The sequence below is a fragment of the Perna viridis genome, chromosome 10 (assembly GCF_037379345.1).
Source record: "Perna viridis isolate PV_CMFRI_1.1 ecotype Kerala chromosome 10, ASM3737934v1, whole genome shotgun sequence".
Taxonomy (NCBI): Eukaryota; Metazoa; Mollusca; class Bivalvia; order Mytilida; family Mytilidae; genus Perna; species Perna viridis.
Genome location: NC_142454.1, coordinates 13,815,028 through 13,830,861, shown reverse-complemented (window position 1 = coordinate 13,830,861; position 15,834 = coordinate 13,815,028). Strand labels below are relative to the sequence as shown.

General features: G+C 27.9%; 1 long non-coding RNA gene across 1 annotated transcript; it reads left to right on the top strand.

Moving 5' to 3' along the window:
- The first annotated feature begins 4,169 nt into the window (after positions 1-4,169).
- LOC148604622 (uncharacterized) lies at positions 4,170-11,013 on the top strand. The gene is made up of 2 exons (XR_015916098.1): positions 4,170-8,531; positions 9,674-11,013. It is a non-coding gene; the product is annotated as an uncharacterized LOC148604622 (long non-coding RNA).
- Positions 11,014-15,834: the final 4,821 nt, after the last annotated feature.

The window sequence follows — 15,834 nt, the reverse complement described above, 5'->3', positions numbered from 1 at the left end:
GTTGACATTCTCAACAATATATGTTCTGATAATACTATCGATGACAGATACATGTAACCAGTCATGACATAAGCTAACCACTTCAATGTCAGATACTGAGGCTTTTTTTTCTTTTGTTGATTAATACTATAAGCCTCCATTCTATTAGTAATTTATCCCTTTTTCGTCATTATATAAATGAATACGTATTAGGAAACTATAATCTTTGTATATCATTGCTGCTTTCATTTGATAAAACAAAAGATCTGTTTACTTTCCTTGTTAGTGAAGATATATCTGTTTTGTTTATTTCAGTTTGTAAGTATCAATAGAAAGTAAGATAAGTACATGTATTTATTTCATCCGACTGTTAAGTATATTGTTGCGAAATAGCTTGAAAAGTTAGATAGAAAATAAAGATAGAATATCGGAATGCAGATAATGTTACCGTTAAACAATAACGTGTTCAATTATAGAAAAAAGAGAGAAAAAAAAAAAAAAAACAATAATACATATTTGATATTTTTAATGTTGTATTTAACTAAAAATACTTTTATAATCAGTTGTATACCATTAAAACATTCAAGTTCAAAATATTTGTTTGCAATGATTTATACTTTTATTTGAGTATGTAAATATCGAAAAAAAATATATAAGTATAGATCAATGCAGAGTGTCTCAGTTTGATGGCGAATATACAAGTCTAAAAAATTTAAAACAATAATTTTGACGGAATTTACAACAAAGACTGAGTAGATTAAAAAAAAAACAAAAACTCATACTTGTCAGATACAGATAATATTTACGTTATAAATATTAGCAAGCTAGATCAAATGAAAATGACAAAAATTAAAAAGAAAATTAATAACAAAATTGTTCATATATGATCATGATAAAATTCTTACAGTTTGTAAATGTATGTTAATATAGCATTTGACCAGCTAAAATGAACTTCTATGTCATTAAGACACTATTTGTTCACATTCTCAACAATGTATGTTCTGATAATACTATCGATGAGAGATACATGTAACCAGTCATGACATAAGCTAACCACTTCAATGTCAGATACTGAGGCTTTTTTTTTCTTTTGTTGAGTAATACTATAAGCCTCCATTCAATTACAAATTTATCCCTTTTTTGTCATTATATAAATGAATACGTATTAGGAAACTATAATTTTTGTATATCATTGCTGCTTTCATTTGATAAAACAAAAGATCTGTTTACTATCCTTGTTAGTGAAGATATATCTGTTTTGTTTATTTCAGTTCGTAAGTATCAAGAGAAAGTAAGATAAGTACATGTATTTATTTCATCCGACTGTTAAGTATATACAATATACTACTTAAGATAAGTTTGTTACAGCAGGCAATTATGATAGATGCTAATGAAAAAAGGAAGAGGACAAAGACCAAATTGTATAAGGCATCTTATTTTAAAAGTTATAAATTATTTGTTGACACTTTGAGGCAGTATTCTCCTGATTAATTGAAAAATTGAAATGACAAATGTTATAAATATGAAAATTATATCAGACATTCTTTGTTGATCAAATATGAACATATCAAATACTAATCAACAAACACCTAATAGTAATCTATCCTTTGCTATTTTGTTTTCTTTCACTTTTGTTAAGGTTTCCTTGAAAACTATACATATTATATCGTTTGTATTTTTTAAAACAACATTTTTTGGAAATTTTGGGGGTATTTGTTAATAGACTGTAAGACAAGTAGATTTATATACTCATTCAGACCCAGTAAGTTACCAAAAGTATTTAGAGATATTTATATAAGATTATCATCTGTTAGAAATTGCGAAATAGCTTGAAAAGTTAGATAGAAAATAAAGATAGAATATCGGAAAGCAGATAATGTTACCGTTAAACAATAACGTGTTCAATTATAGAAAAAAGAGAGAGAGAAAAAAAAACAATAATACATATTTGATATTATTAATGTTGTATTTAACTAAACATACTTTTATATTCACTTGTATACCATTAAAAAGAGTTTCATTCAAGTTCAAAATATTTGTTTGCAATGATTTATACTTTTATTTGAGTATGTAAATATCAAAAAGAATTATATAAGTACATGTATAGATCAATGCAGAGTGTCTCAGTTTGATGGAGAATATACAAGTCTAGGAAATTTAAAACAATAATTTTGACGGAATTTACAACTAAGACTGAGTAGATTAAAAAAAAACAAAAACTCATACTTGTCAGATACAGATAATATTTACGTTATAGATATTAGCAAGCTAGATCAAATGAAAATTATAAAAATTAAAAAGAAAATTAATAACAAAATTGTTCATATATGATCATGATCAAATTCCTACAGTTTGTAAATGTATGTTAACATAGCATTTGACCAGCTAAAATGAACTTCTATGTCATTAAGACACTATTTGTTGACATTCTCAACAATGTATGTTCTGATAATACTATCGATGACAGATACATGTAACCAGTCATGACATAAGCTAACCACTTCAATGTCAGATACTGAGGCTTTTTTTTCTTTTGTTGAGTAATACTATAAGCCTCCATTCTATTACAAATTTATCTCTTTTTCGTCATTATATAAATGAATACGTATTAGGAAACTGTAATCTTTGTATATCATTGCTGCTTCCATTTGATAAAACAAAAGATCTGTTTACTATCCTTGTTAGTGAAGATAAATCTGCTTTATTTATTTCAGGATGTAAGTATCAAGAGAAAGTAAGATAAGTACATGTATTTATTTCATCCGACTGTTAAGTATATACAATATACTACTTAAGATAAGTTTGTTACAGCAGGCAATTATGATAGATGCTAATGAAAAAAGGAAGAGGACAAAGACCAAATTGTATAAGGCATCTTATTTTAAAAGTTATAAATTATTTGTTGACACTTTGAGCCAGTAATCTCCTGATTAATTGAAAAATTGAAATGACAAATGTTATAAATATGAAAATTATATCAGACATTCTTTGTTGATCAAATATGAACATATCAAATACTAATCAACAAACACCTAATAGTAATCTATCCTTTGCTATTTTGTTTTCTTTCACTTTTGTTAAGGTTTCCTTGAAAACTATACATATTATATCGTTTGTATTTTTTGAAACAACATTGTTTGGAAATTTTGGGGGTATTTGTTAATAGACTGTAAGACAAGTAGATGTATATACTCATTCAGACCGAGTAAGTTACCAAAAGTATTTACAGATATTTATATAAGATTATCATCAGTTAGAAATTGCGAAATAGCTTGAAAAGTTAGATAGAAGATAAAGATAGAATATCGGAATGCAGATAATGTTACCGCTAAACAATAACGTGTTCAATTATAGAAAAAAAAAGAGACAAAAAAAACCAAAAAACAATAATACTTATTTGATATTATTTATGTTGTATTTAACTAAAAACATACTTTTATATTCAGTTGTATATCATTAAAAAGAGTTTTATTCAAGTTCAAAATATTTTTTTGCAATGATTTATACTTTTATTTGAGTATGTAAATATCGAAAAAAAAAATTATATAAGTACATTTATAGATCAATGCAGAGTGTCTCAGTTTGATAGTGAATATACAAGTCTAGGAAATTTAAAACAATAATTTTGACGGAATTTACAACTGAGACTGAGTAGATTAAAAAAAAAACCCATACTTGTCAGATACAGATAATATTTACGTTATAGATATTAGCAAGCTAGATCAAATGAAAATGATAAAAATTAAAAAGAAAATTAATAACAAAATTGTTCATATATGATAACGATCAAATTCTGACAGTTTATAAATGTATGTTAACATAGCATTTGACCAGCTAAAATGAACTTCTATGTTATCAGACACTATTTGTTGACATTCTCAACAATGTATGTTCTGATAATACTATCGATGACAGATACATGTAACCAGTCATGACATAAGCTAACCACTTCAATGTCAGATACTGAGGCTTTTTTTTTTGTTGAGTAATACTGTAAGCCTCCATTCTATGAAAAATTTATCTCATTTTCGTCATTATATAAATGAATACGTATTAGGAAACTATAATCTTTGTATATCATTGCTGCTTTCATTTGATAAAACAAAAGATCTGTTTACTATCCTTGTTAGTGAAGATATATCTGTTTTGTTTATTTCAGGAAGTAAGTATCAAGAGAAAGTAAGATAAGTACATGTATTTATTTCATCCGACTGTTAAGTATATACAATATACTATTTAAGATAAGTTTGTTACAGCAGGCAATTATGATAGATGCTAATGAAAAAAAGGAAGAGGACAAAGACCAAATTGTATAAGGCATCTTATTTTAAAAGTTATAAATTTTTTGTTGACACTTTGAGCCAGTAATCTCCTGATTAATTGAAAAATTGAAATGACAAATGTTATAAGTATGAAAATTATAGAAGACATTCTTTGTTGATCAAATATGAACATATCAAATACTAATCAACAAACACCTAAATAATTATGACGTAAATAGTAATCTATCCTTTGCTATTTTGTTTTCTTTCACTTTTGTTAAGGTTTCCTTGAAAACTATACATATTATATCGTTTGTATTTTTTTTACAACAAAAATGTTTGGAAATTCTGGGGGTATTTGTTAATAGACTGTAAGACAAGTAGATGTGTATACTCATTCAGACCGAGTAAGTTAACAAAAGTATTTAAAGATATTTATATAAGATTATCATCTGTTAAAAATTGCGAAATAGCTTGATAAGTTAGATAGAAAATAAAAATAGAATATCGGAATGCAGATAATGTTACCGTTAAACAATAACGTGTTCAATTATAGAAAAAAAAGAGAGACAAAAAACAATAATACATATTTGATATTATTTATGTTGTATTAAACTAAAAATACTTTTATATTCAGTTGTATATCATTAAAAAGAGTTTTATTCAAGTTCAAAATATTTGTTTGCAATGATTTATACTTTTATTTGAGTATGTAAATATTGAAATAAATTATATAAGTACATGTATAGATCAATGCAGAGTGTCTCAGTGTGATGGATAATATACGAGTCTAGGAAATTTAAAACAATAATTTTGACGGAAATTACAACTAAGACTGAGTAGATTAAAAACAAAACAAAAACTCATACTTGTCAGATACAGATAATATTTACGTTATAAATATTAGCAAGCTATATCAAATGAAAATGACAAAAAATAAAAAGAAAATTAATAACAAAATTGTTCATATATGATCATGATCAAATTCTTAGAGTTTGTAAATGTATGTTAATAGCATTTCACCAGCGAAAATGAACTTCTATGTCATTAAGACACTATTTGTTGACATTCTCAACAATGTATGTTCTGATAATACTATCGATGACAGATACATGTAACCAGTCATGACATAAGCTAACCACTTCAATGTCAGATACTGAGGCTTTTTTTCTTTTGTTGAGTAATAATATAAGCCTCCATTCTATTCAAAATTTATCTCTTTTTCGTCATTATATAAATGAATACGTATTAGGAAACTATAATCTTTGTATATCATTGCTGCTTCCATTTGATAAAACAAAAGATCTGTTTACTATCCTTGTTAGTGAAGATATATCTGTTTTGTTTATTTCAGTTCGTAAGTATCAAGAGAAAGTAAGATAAGTACATGTATTTATTTCATCCGACTGTTAAGTATATACAATATACTACTTAAGATAAGTTTGTGACAGCAGGCAATTACGATAGATTCTAATGAAATAAAGGAAGAGGACAAAGACCAAATTGTATAAGGCATCTTATTTTAAAAGTTATAAATTATTTGTTGACACTTTGAGCCAGTAATCTCCTGATTTATTGAAAAATTGAAATGACAAATGTTATAAATATGAAAATTATATCAGACATTCTTTGTTGATCAAATATGAACATATCAAATACTAATCAACAAACACCTAAATAATTATGACGTAAATAGTAATCCATCCTTTGATATTTTGTTTTCTTTCTCTACTGTTAAGGTTCCCTTGAAAACTATACATATTATATCGTTTGTATTTTTTACAACAAAAATGTTTGGAAATTCTGGGGTTTTTTGTTAATAAACTGTAAGACAAGTAGATTTATGTACTTATTCAGACCGACTCAGTTAACAAAAGTATTTAAAGATATTTATTTAAGATTATCACCTGTTAGAAATTGCGAAATAGCTTGAAAAGTTAGATAGAAGATAAAGATAGAATATCGGAATGCAGATAATGTTACCGTTAAACAATAACCTGTTCAATTATAGAGAAAAGAGAGAGAGAAAAAAAAAACAATAATACATATTTGATATTATTTATGTTGTATTTAACTAAAAATACTTTTATATTCAGTTGTATATAATTAAAAAGAGTTTTATTCAAGTTCAAAATATTTGTTTGCAATGATTTATACTTTTATTTGAGTATGTAAGTATCAAAAAAATTATATGAGTACATGTATACATCAATGCAGAGTGTCTCAGTTTGATAGGGAATATACAAGTCTAGGAAATTTAAAACAATAATTTTGACGACATTTACAACTAAGACTGAGTAGATTAAAAAAAAAAACAAAAATCCATACTCGTCAGATACGGATAATATTTACGTTATAAATATTAGCAAGCTAGATCAAATGAAAATGACAAAAATTAAAAAGAAAATTAATAACAAAATTGTTCATATATGATCATGATCAAATTCTTACAGTTTGTAAATGTATGTTAACATAGCATTTCGCCAGCTAAAATGAACTTCTATGTCATAAAGACACTATTTGTTGAAATTCTCAACAATGTATGTTCTGATAATACTATCGATGACAGATACATGTAACCAGTCATGACATAAGCTAACCACTTCAATGTCAGATACTGAGGCTTTTTTTTCTTTTGTTGAGTAATACTATAAGCCTTCATTCTATTAAACAATTATCTCTTTTTCGTCATTATATAAATGAATACGTATTAGGAAACTGTAATCTTTGTATATCATTGCTGCTTTCATTTGATAAAACAAAAGATCTGTTTACTATCCTTGTTAGTGAAGATATATCTGTTTTGTTTATTTCAGTTTGTAAGTATCAAGAGAAAGTAAGATAAGTACATGTATTTATTTCATCCGACTGTTAAGTATGAACAATATACTACTTAAGATAAGTTTGTTACAGGCAATTATGATTTAGGCTGATGAAAAAATGAAGAGAGCAAAGACCAAATTGTATAAGGCATCTTATTTTTAAAGTCATAAATTATTTGTTGACACTTTGAGCCAGTAATCTCCTGATTAATTGAAAAATTGAAATGACAAATGTTATAAATATGAAAATTATATCAGACATTCTTTGTTGATCAAATATGAACATATCAAATACTAATCAACAAACACCTAAATAATTATGACGTAAATAGTAATCTATCCTTTGCTATTTTGTTTTCTTTCACTACTGTTAAGGTTTCCTTGAAAACAATACATATTATATCGTTTGTATTTTTACAACAAAAATGTTTGGAAATTCTGGGTATATTTGTTAATAGACTGTAAGACAAGTAGATGTATATACTCATTCATACCGAGTAAGTTAACAAAAGTATTTAAAGATATTTATATAAGATTATCATCTGTTAGAAATTGCGAAATAGCTTGAAAAGTTAGATAGAAGATAGAGATAGAATATCGGAATGCAGATAATGTTACCGTTAAACAAAAACGTGTTCAATTATAGAAAAAGAGAGAAAAAAAACAATAATACATATTTGATAGTATTTATGTTTTATTTAACTAAAAATACTTTTATATTCAGTTGTATATAATTAAAAAGAGTTTTATTCAAGTTCAAAATATTTGTTTGCAATGATTTATACTTTTATTTGAGTATGTAAATATCGAACAAAAAAAATATATAAGTACATGTATAGATCAATGCAGAGTGTCTCAGGTTGATGGAGAATATACAAGTCTAGGAAATTTAAAACAATAATTTTGACGGAATTTACAACTAAGACTGAGTAGATTAAAAATAAAACCAAAAACCCATACTTGTCAGATACAGATAATATCTACGTTATAAATATTAGCAAGCTAGATCAAATGAAAATGAGAAAAATTAAAAAGAAAATTAATAACAAAATTGTTCATATATGATCATGATCGAATTCTTACAGTTTGTAAATGTATGTTAACAGAGCATTTCACCAGCTAAAATGAACTTCTATGTCATTAAGACACTATTTGTTGACATTCTCAACAATGTATGTTCTGATAATACTATCGATGACAGATACATGTAACCAGTCATGACATAAGCTAACCACTTCAATGTCAGATACTGAGGCTTTGTTTTCTTTTGTTGAGTAATACTATAAGCCTCCATTCTATTAAAAAATTATCTCTTTTTCGTCATTTTATAAATGGATACGTATTAGGAAACTATAATCTTTGTATATCATTGCTGCTTTCATTTGATAAAACAAAAGATCTGTTTACTATCCTTGTTAGTGAAGATATATCTGTTTTGTTTATTTCAGTTTGTAAGTATCAGGAGAAAGTAAGATAAGTACATGTATTTATTTCATCCGACTGTTAAGTATATACAATATACTACTTAAGATAAGTTTGTTACAGCAGGCAATTATGATAGATGCTAATGAAAAAAAGGAAGAGGACAAAGACCAAATTGTATAAGGCATCTTATTTTAAAAGTCATAAATTATTTGTTGACACTTTGAGCCAGTAATCTCCTGATTAATTGACATATTGCAATGACAAATGTTATAAATATGAACATTATATCAGACATTCTTTGTTGATTAAATATAAACATATCAAATACTAATCAACAAACACCTAAATAATTATGACGTAAATAGTAATCTATCCTTTGCTATTTTGTTTTCTTTCACTAATGTTAAAAAGAAAAAACAAAATATTAAAAAAAACGATAATAAACATTTTATATGATTAATGTTGTACTTAACTTAAAATACGCAAACTATTTTGTTGTATTGAATTAAAAAAAAATTTATTCAAGTTCAAAATATTTGTTAGTAATGATTTATACTTTTGACGGAAATATGTAGGTATATTTATTCCTTGGGGACTAATGTTCGAGGTATAGGGGAAAGATATAATATCGTGAATTAGAAACTCTAACAAACAAATGAATGAAAAATTTCCTTTTCATGGTTAACTAAATCCATGAAAACCATGAAAATAAGTTCCCCACGAACAATAATATTTCACAGTATGCACTATCTATAACAACAAATATATTTTGTTTGGTTAAGTTGATAAGCATGACAAAAATATATACATAAAGTAATGTTTATTATGTATGTAAACTAAACATGCTTAGGACTTGTTTTAGTTTAAAATTGTTGTTATCATTTTAATTCGTATGCTTCATGTTTATTTGTTCATATTTGTCATTTCTGTTTTGATTTGTTTATAAATCAGAAATCTAAATGGTAGATTATCAAGGCAATTTAGTTAATTAGTTATTACCATTGAGACTAGAGGGTTTTTTTTTTTACTGAATTTGCTAATGACAAATGATATGACACGTTTAAATGGTGATCGAACTGATGAAGAAGTTCGTGATATTGTAGGAACAAGGTATTGTAGGTTAGATAGAGTTTTGTTCATTTATCATGTTTTCAGTTTTCCTATATATTCTTATTTTTATTTCAGGATGTGTCGAAAATGTAACACGTAAGTACGAAACAATATTATAATAGAAACATCACAGTCAGGACGAACATGTGTTATTACATTTACAACTCATACAGGTTTCTTATACATATAAAGGATTAAATTACTGAAGACATTGTTTTTAACACTAGAAATGTACGTTTTGATGAAGTAGATGTAGTTAGAGACTTTAAAGAACAGTTTTCATGTTACATTATACTTTAATTTTGCAATTTTACAATATCATTATTTTACGAATACTTTGCAAAAGAGATACTGGTTATGACTGCCCCGGTGGTAAAATATTTACATTGGATAATATATTTCAGTTTTATATATCAAGAGCATTATGTTTTGTAATCCGTTTAATTTTCAATTGTTTGAAAATGAAAGTTGTTGCAATATGATATAGAATTTATTGTGGTGACATTTTTAAATATTATTGTAGTATATCTTGCTGCTGGTTAGGTTTAATAGTATCAACACTGTAGCGATGTTGCTGGTTTTAAGAGTAATTAAGTAAACAAATATTCTAGCGGAAATCAAAAGACTTAAAGTATTCAAAAATATACGTATTAAAAATACACGATTGACAGGTGGTTCTTTATATTAACCTTTCTTAGACTGTATGTTGTAATAAAATATATGGATATATCTGTGTATTTAATGTTCAATATTTCTTATTTTTCTGTAGTTCTATGGAGTATATTGGAGAAGTTTGAATAATGAAAACAGAGAGAAAATAACCAAATATACTGACAAAAGACAAAACTTAACTTGTTAAGTTTAAGCTTTTTTTTTTGAAGTTTGTGTGTTTTGTAGATCCGAGTTGCTGTTTTGACTTGTTGAATTTAAGCTTTTTTTTTTTTTAAATGTGTGTGTTTTATAGATTCGAGTTGATCTTTTGATGTTTTATGTGATTTATGTTCAGAAGTATCAGGTAATTGTACACATTAAATCGTGTTGGATAATTTAAGAAACTCAAACATTACACTCATATGAGGAAAAAATCACTAAAATGTGAATAAGTTATTTCTTTCTAATTTTAACATTAATCCTTTGAAGGATGTAGTGGTAGATCGTTGTTTGTTTTCAATCAAGAACAAGAACCGTTGATTTAGTTTTTAAGACTTTGTAAACATGGAAATTGATAAATGTAATATAAGGTTTTTAAGTCGAATTGTTCGTACATGTGCAACTCATTTTGTTTATTGAATTGAATTGATGTTTATTATACTGTATAGTGCTGCCGTTTATGATTTTAATAGTCTCAACAAATCATTGTGGTGTTAACCTTTATAACCAAGATATTTTGATTTAATTAAATGAGATTTAACAAATAGGCATTGTTCCAAAAAAAAAATCCTATCAATAAAAAAAAAACATAAGATCTGGATATATGGCTTAAAAAGATTGTACTTTATCCTTAGTGCATGATTTAATGTGCACTTTGAAAACTAAGAATAAACATAAAGATATATAAAAGCCCATCATGAATTTTGTTATTGTCGGTATGTCATACATACCCACTACAGCTCAGATTACGACTCATGTCATTTGGTAACAATAACAACTTTGGTCTGTTTAGGTACTTGTGCAATAAACCTACGGCAATCAAAATTCTTCCAGGCGAGGTTTTTGTTTAATTATGCACAGTCCGTTGAACACTACACGCGGATTTAAATGATGTTATATTTTTTCCACTTGGAACGACAGATGTATATTGTGATTATGATTCCCGTTGATTTGTCCATTTGAATCTCCTTCCGAGCCAAGTTTTAAACCCGAAATCTCAAACATGTTTCATAAATTATCATATATGTGTAACTACTTAGATTATTCAATGATTGATGAGATATGTATACTGGATTATACTCCATAAAAGTCATGTTACTATACAATGGTTGTTTTATACAGGGCCATAAAACAATTGCGGTCGTATAATATAATTGCTGCTCTCGTCTGCTACGGAGTCGTCTGTAAACACTTTATTTTCGTGTAAAATCATTTTGTTTGAACTTAAAAAATATAAGAAAGTTCTTAATAACAAATGGACAGCTGATATTGATATTGTGACGCCTATTTGAGATAAAACAAGCATTAGGTCTTGGGGAAAAGATTTGAATCGTTTATTTTCGCCAGTCTGTTTCATAAAGCAGTAAAGATAAGGTTTGCAAAACATGATTAGACTTGAATAGCATCACTGGTTCTAAACGATTAACATTGTGAACGTAACTGTATGATACACGTTGCTCAGGTTAATTTTGCATATATTGGGAAGTTGAATGTAATTATTCAAAACCAGTAACTAGTGCTGAAGATGGCGAAGTTTTCAGTTTATATATATGAAATATATGTTTGCAATACCTAGACATAGGTGTGAAATACAAAGCAATTTAACATTTTGCCGAGAAAAAATGTGTCTGGTTAATTGCATACATCTGTAATTGCGAACGTATCAGTGAAATGAGATATATAATTTCATTTTAAGTTCGTTTGTAAATGTCTGAAATTCCTTAGAAACAATTGACAATGCAGGTGATATAGGCAAGGACAAGTCCTGCAAACGCCGACAAAAACACAAGAACAAAAACAAAATAATCATAATAATAAAACAACACAGAAAAACGAATAACCCTTTCCCAACTAAACCCCAAGCTGTACTCTTGCTTCCTGTGAGATATGCTTGACGGTTGCAACAGTCCGTTGAAAAGGAAATATCATTAATAATCCTTGTTAAGTTTATAGTGTCATTGAATTTGACAAACAGCTTCGTTGTGACTATCGTTGAATTTAGGTAATTTTGTCCGTTGACATTATTGTGATATAGAGATAATATTCAGATAATCACAAAATATTTGATCATTGAGTAATAAAACGTCATGTACAGACAGTGGACATTAGCTAACATGCATTTTATTTGTTTTATAATTTTTGCATAATAGAGTTGTAGAAACATAGCAAGTAAAGGTTTCTATTTTTTCACTCTGTGTATAAACTGACTAGAAAAAGGTCCATTAAACAGGAACCAAATGAATCGATACACAATATAAGTAACATTTCTACATTTTGACATCATGGGTGTTATGGCACATTTTCAACATATAAGATCTTCTGCTCTGTACTTCATATATTAATGAATACAAGTCTGCAAAGTATTATATTAATATAATGAAACACTCCGAAAATAGTTTGTTTTGCACCTTAAATCATCTCTACTATTTACACTGTCTAAAGTCTTCAAGGATTAGTCGTTAATTAGTACCCAATTAACCAGTTCACTTTGCTTTGCTAATGTTAACTTTTTTCCGTCAACGTCTGGATGAATATACAGTCGAAACATTCACATTTTCAGTTTCTTCCTTTTCCAGTCTTTAATATACTATGACAAAAATCGGAACCAAGAATAAGTTCTCATTAACATCTTCCACACACGATAAACCAATTTTTGTTTCCGTCTTTGCAAGCTTCACTACCATTGTTCTTATGTCATATGCTACCCATTATTGGTGTTCCTTTATTTTCAGCCTAATCTTTTGGTCGAATATTTCCAATACTTCTTTCAATTAAAATCGTCTTTATGTGGTTGTTTCATTTACCATCATTTATATAATTGACGATTGAATTATTATCACTAATGATCACAACAATGTGGGACCACAACAACGTAAATATTTTTTTCGGCGTCACTTTGTTCACGGTCATTACGAACAATCTGTTTTTTTCGAGCAGTTTTGAAAGTGTAATCAAGGGGCAAAATTTGAGCGGTAATCAAAAGAAGATATTCCAAGGATAAGAAAAGACAAGGAAAACGGACAAAAAATGAAAGATTGGTTTAACCAGATTTTATAGAGTGCTAAAAATCCCGCTTCCTTTACGTTTTATTATTTCCGGTATATTTTAACATAAATAGGCAGCATAAAATTGTCACCTGTCAAAATCGGTAAAACCAGTATTTCAAACAGTACAGAAAATACATGCATGAACAATGAGTGAAAAAAAAGCAAAAATGCAAAACATTATGTGTATATTAGTAACGAGTTTCAAAATGACTTAAAATGTGCTAGCTCTGAATACCTTAACACGAGAGTAATATAAACACCATATACATAGCAGCTGGTATTTATTACTGCACAATAAAGGAAAATTTATAATTTTAAAGTCAAACTAGTCTCATTTGTCATATGTTTTATACTTAGAGGACTATTGTCTTCAAATTCGGGGTGAATGTCTATATATGACGTGGATGATATTGAGTCTATAATTTATCGTTAAATGAAATATCGATATGTGAAATAAAAGGATCTAGCGTGTTTACCCTTCTTGATTTTCACGATATTTTGAATGAAAAGTGATATATTCTTGCATAGTGATCACTTAATTATTTGCTCGGTGAAATATCTCTATTTCTTTTATTGTTTTGTAGTGGTAATATCTTTAGAATCGTAGCCTAAAATATCCAATCTGTGAGCATAACAAGCCTTGCATCTAAATGGTTTATGGACAATTTCTTTTAGAGAGGGTTACATTTTATCCTAGGACAAGGTTGTATATAAAGTTAAACAGTCAAAAAGTTAAAAAGATATACCTTTTGCAAAGGAGGAAAAGATTTAAGATTATCTAAAGGTTTCTTTCCAGAATCCACATATGGTTAATACTAGTACTTGAGTAATCAGTTTCACAGAATTTTGACTGCCCTACCTTTACTGCGGACAAACTTTAGGTGAGGCGCGCGTCAGCACTTTTTTGAACAAGTAGATGATCCTTCCTTGTACCTTTACTTAAGTGGAACGTCACGTAGTCCTCAGAGATAATTCAATGAGACCATTACAGATTTGTGGTTAGTGAAGATTACATCCTTGCTGAACGCATTGCGTTTGTCTTTAGGATTACTCGAATATCAGTTATTTCTACCTCTTGCATTAAGCATTCATAGTATTGCGTTTGACACACAAACACAGTGGTTTTATTACTTTTGATCACAGGAACAACAAGATATGTTTCATGAAGAGAGGGGAGATGTTTTGAATAATGATTTAGGTCAATCACGCATGCAGCGTTTGCAGTTTTGAATGCGACGTTGACCTAACTGTGTTTTTCTCCAATCTGACAGCGATAGAAAATCTGGTTCCAGTCCCTCTCTCTCTCTCTCTCTCTCTCTCTCTCTCTCTCTCTCTCTCTCTCCCACCCTCTCTCTCTCTCTCTCTCTCTCTCTCTCTCTCTCTCTTTGTCCTCGCTTTTTTATAATCTTCAACTGCATTCAGCATGATTTTAAAATTCTGGTACCAGATATCATCTTTCGGAGTTTCTCATTTTTAATTATGTTCAGATCTCCAGTGATTACATGGCTAGAGGGATTGTAAATAAAAGAAGATAATTAAGATTCCAGATCTTTCAGGGATACAGATTATTATATTTTGCGAAGAAAATATTCACAACAAATGCATTTTACAGGGTATGTCTTACCGTAAAAAATAGATAAAAATAACTGACGAAAAAAAGGTGTACTGCAATCAAATATTGCATAATGTAAAATTATTAACAAGAGTAATGCTATTTTAATTTCATGTAACATTATGATAATTGTTTCAGTTATGAGGAAGAGGTATTTGACCTGAGTATTTCAGTAATATGAATAAATTTATGTTGAGTTATTTCCTAGTAATTCTCACCACCGTGTCTTAAATCACTCAGCTGTACATTGATGCATTTCCTCATATTATTCTTAATTCATATCAATACCTTGAACCATTTGTATTGTTTAGACTTCCGTTACCGTTTTAATAACATTTTTTATAAAAATTTCATTGAATTCTTTTTTTCTGTCTCATAAAACTGTAACAGGTCCTCGAACAGTCGCAATGGGACTTTATCAGCTGTATAGGCCCTTGGTCAATACGACTGCCTCGAACCTAATACATAAAAAAGGGAATTACTGGTATTTAATATAAGTTGAGAACCCTGAGAAGACACTGTTTTTTTTCTATTTAAAAAACCAAATCAACACATCATTATGTCTATGTGAAGAAAGTTCGAATTGATACAAATAAGTAAGGATTTGCATTAAAACATTATGATGAAAAGAAGACAAAAACACATGTTTACAGATCTCATATCACTTATTAAGAACTATAATAAACCAGACTATGCTTATGTCACAT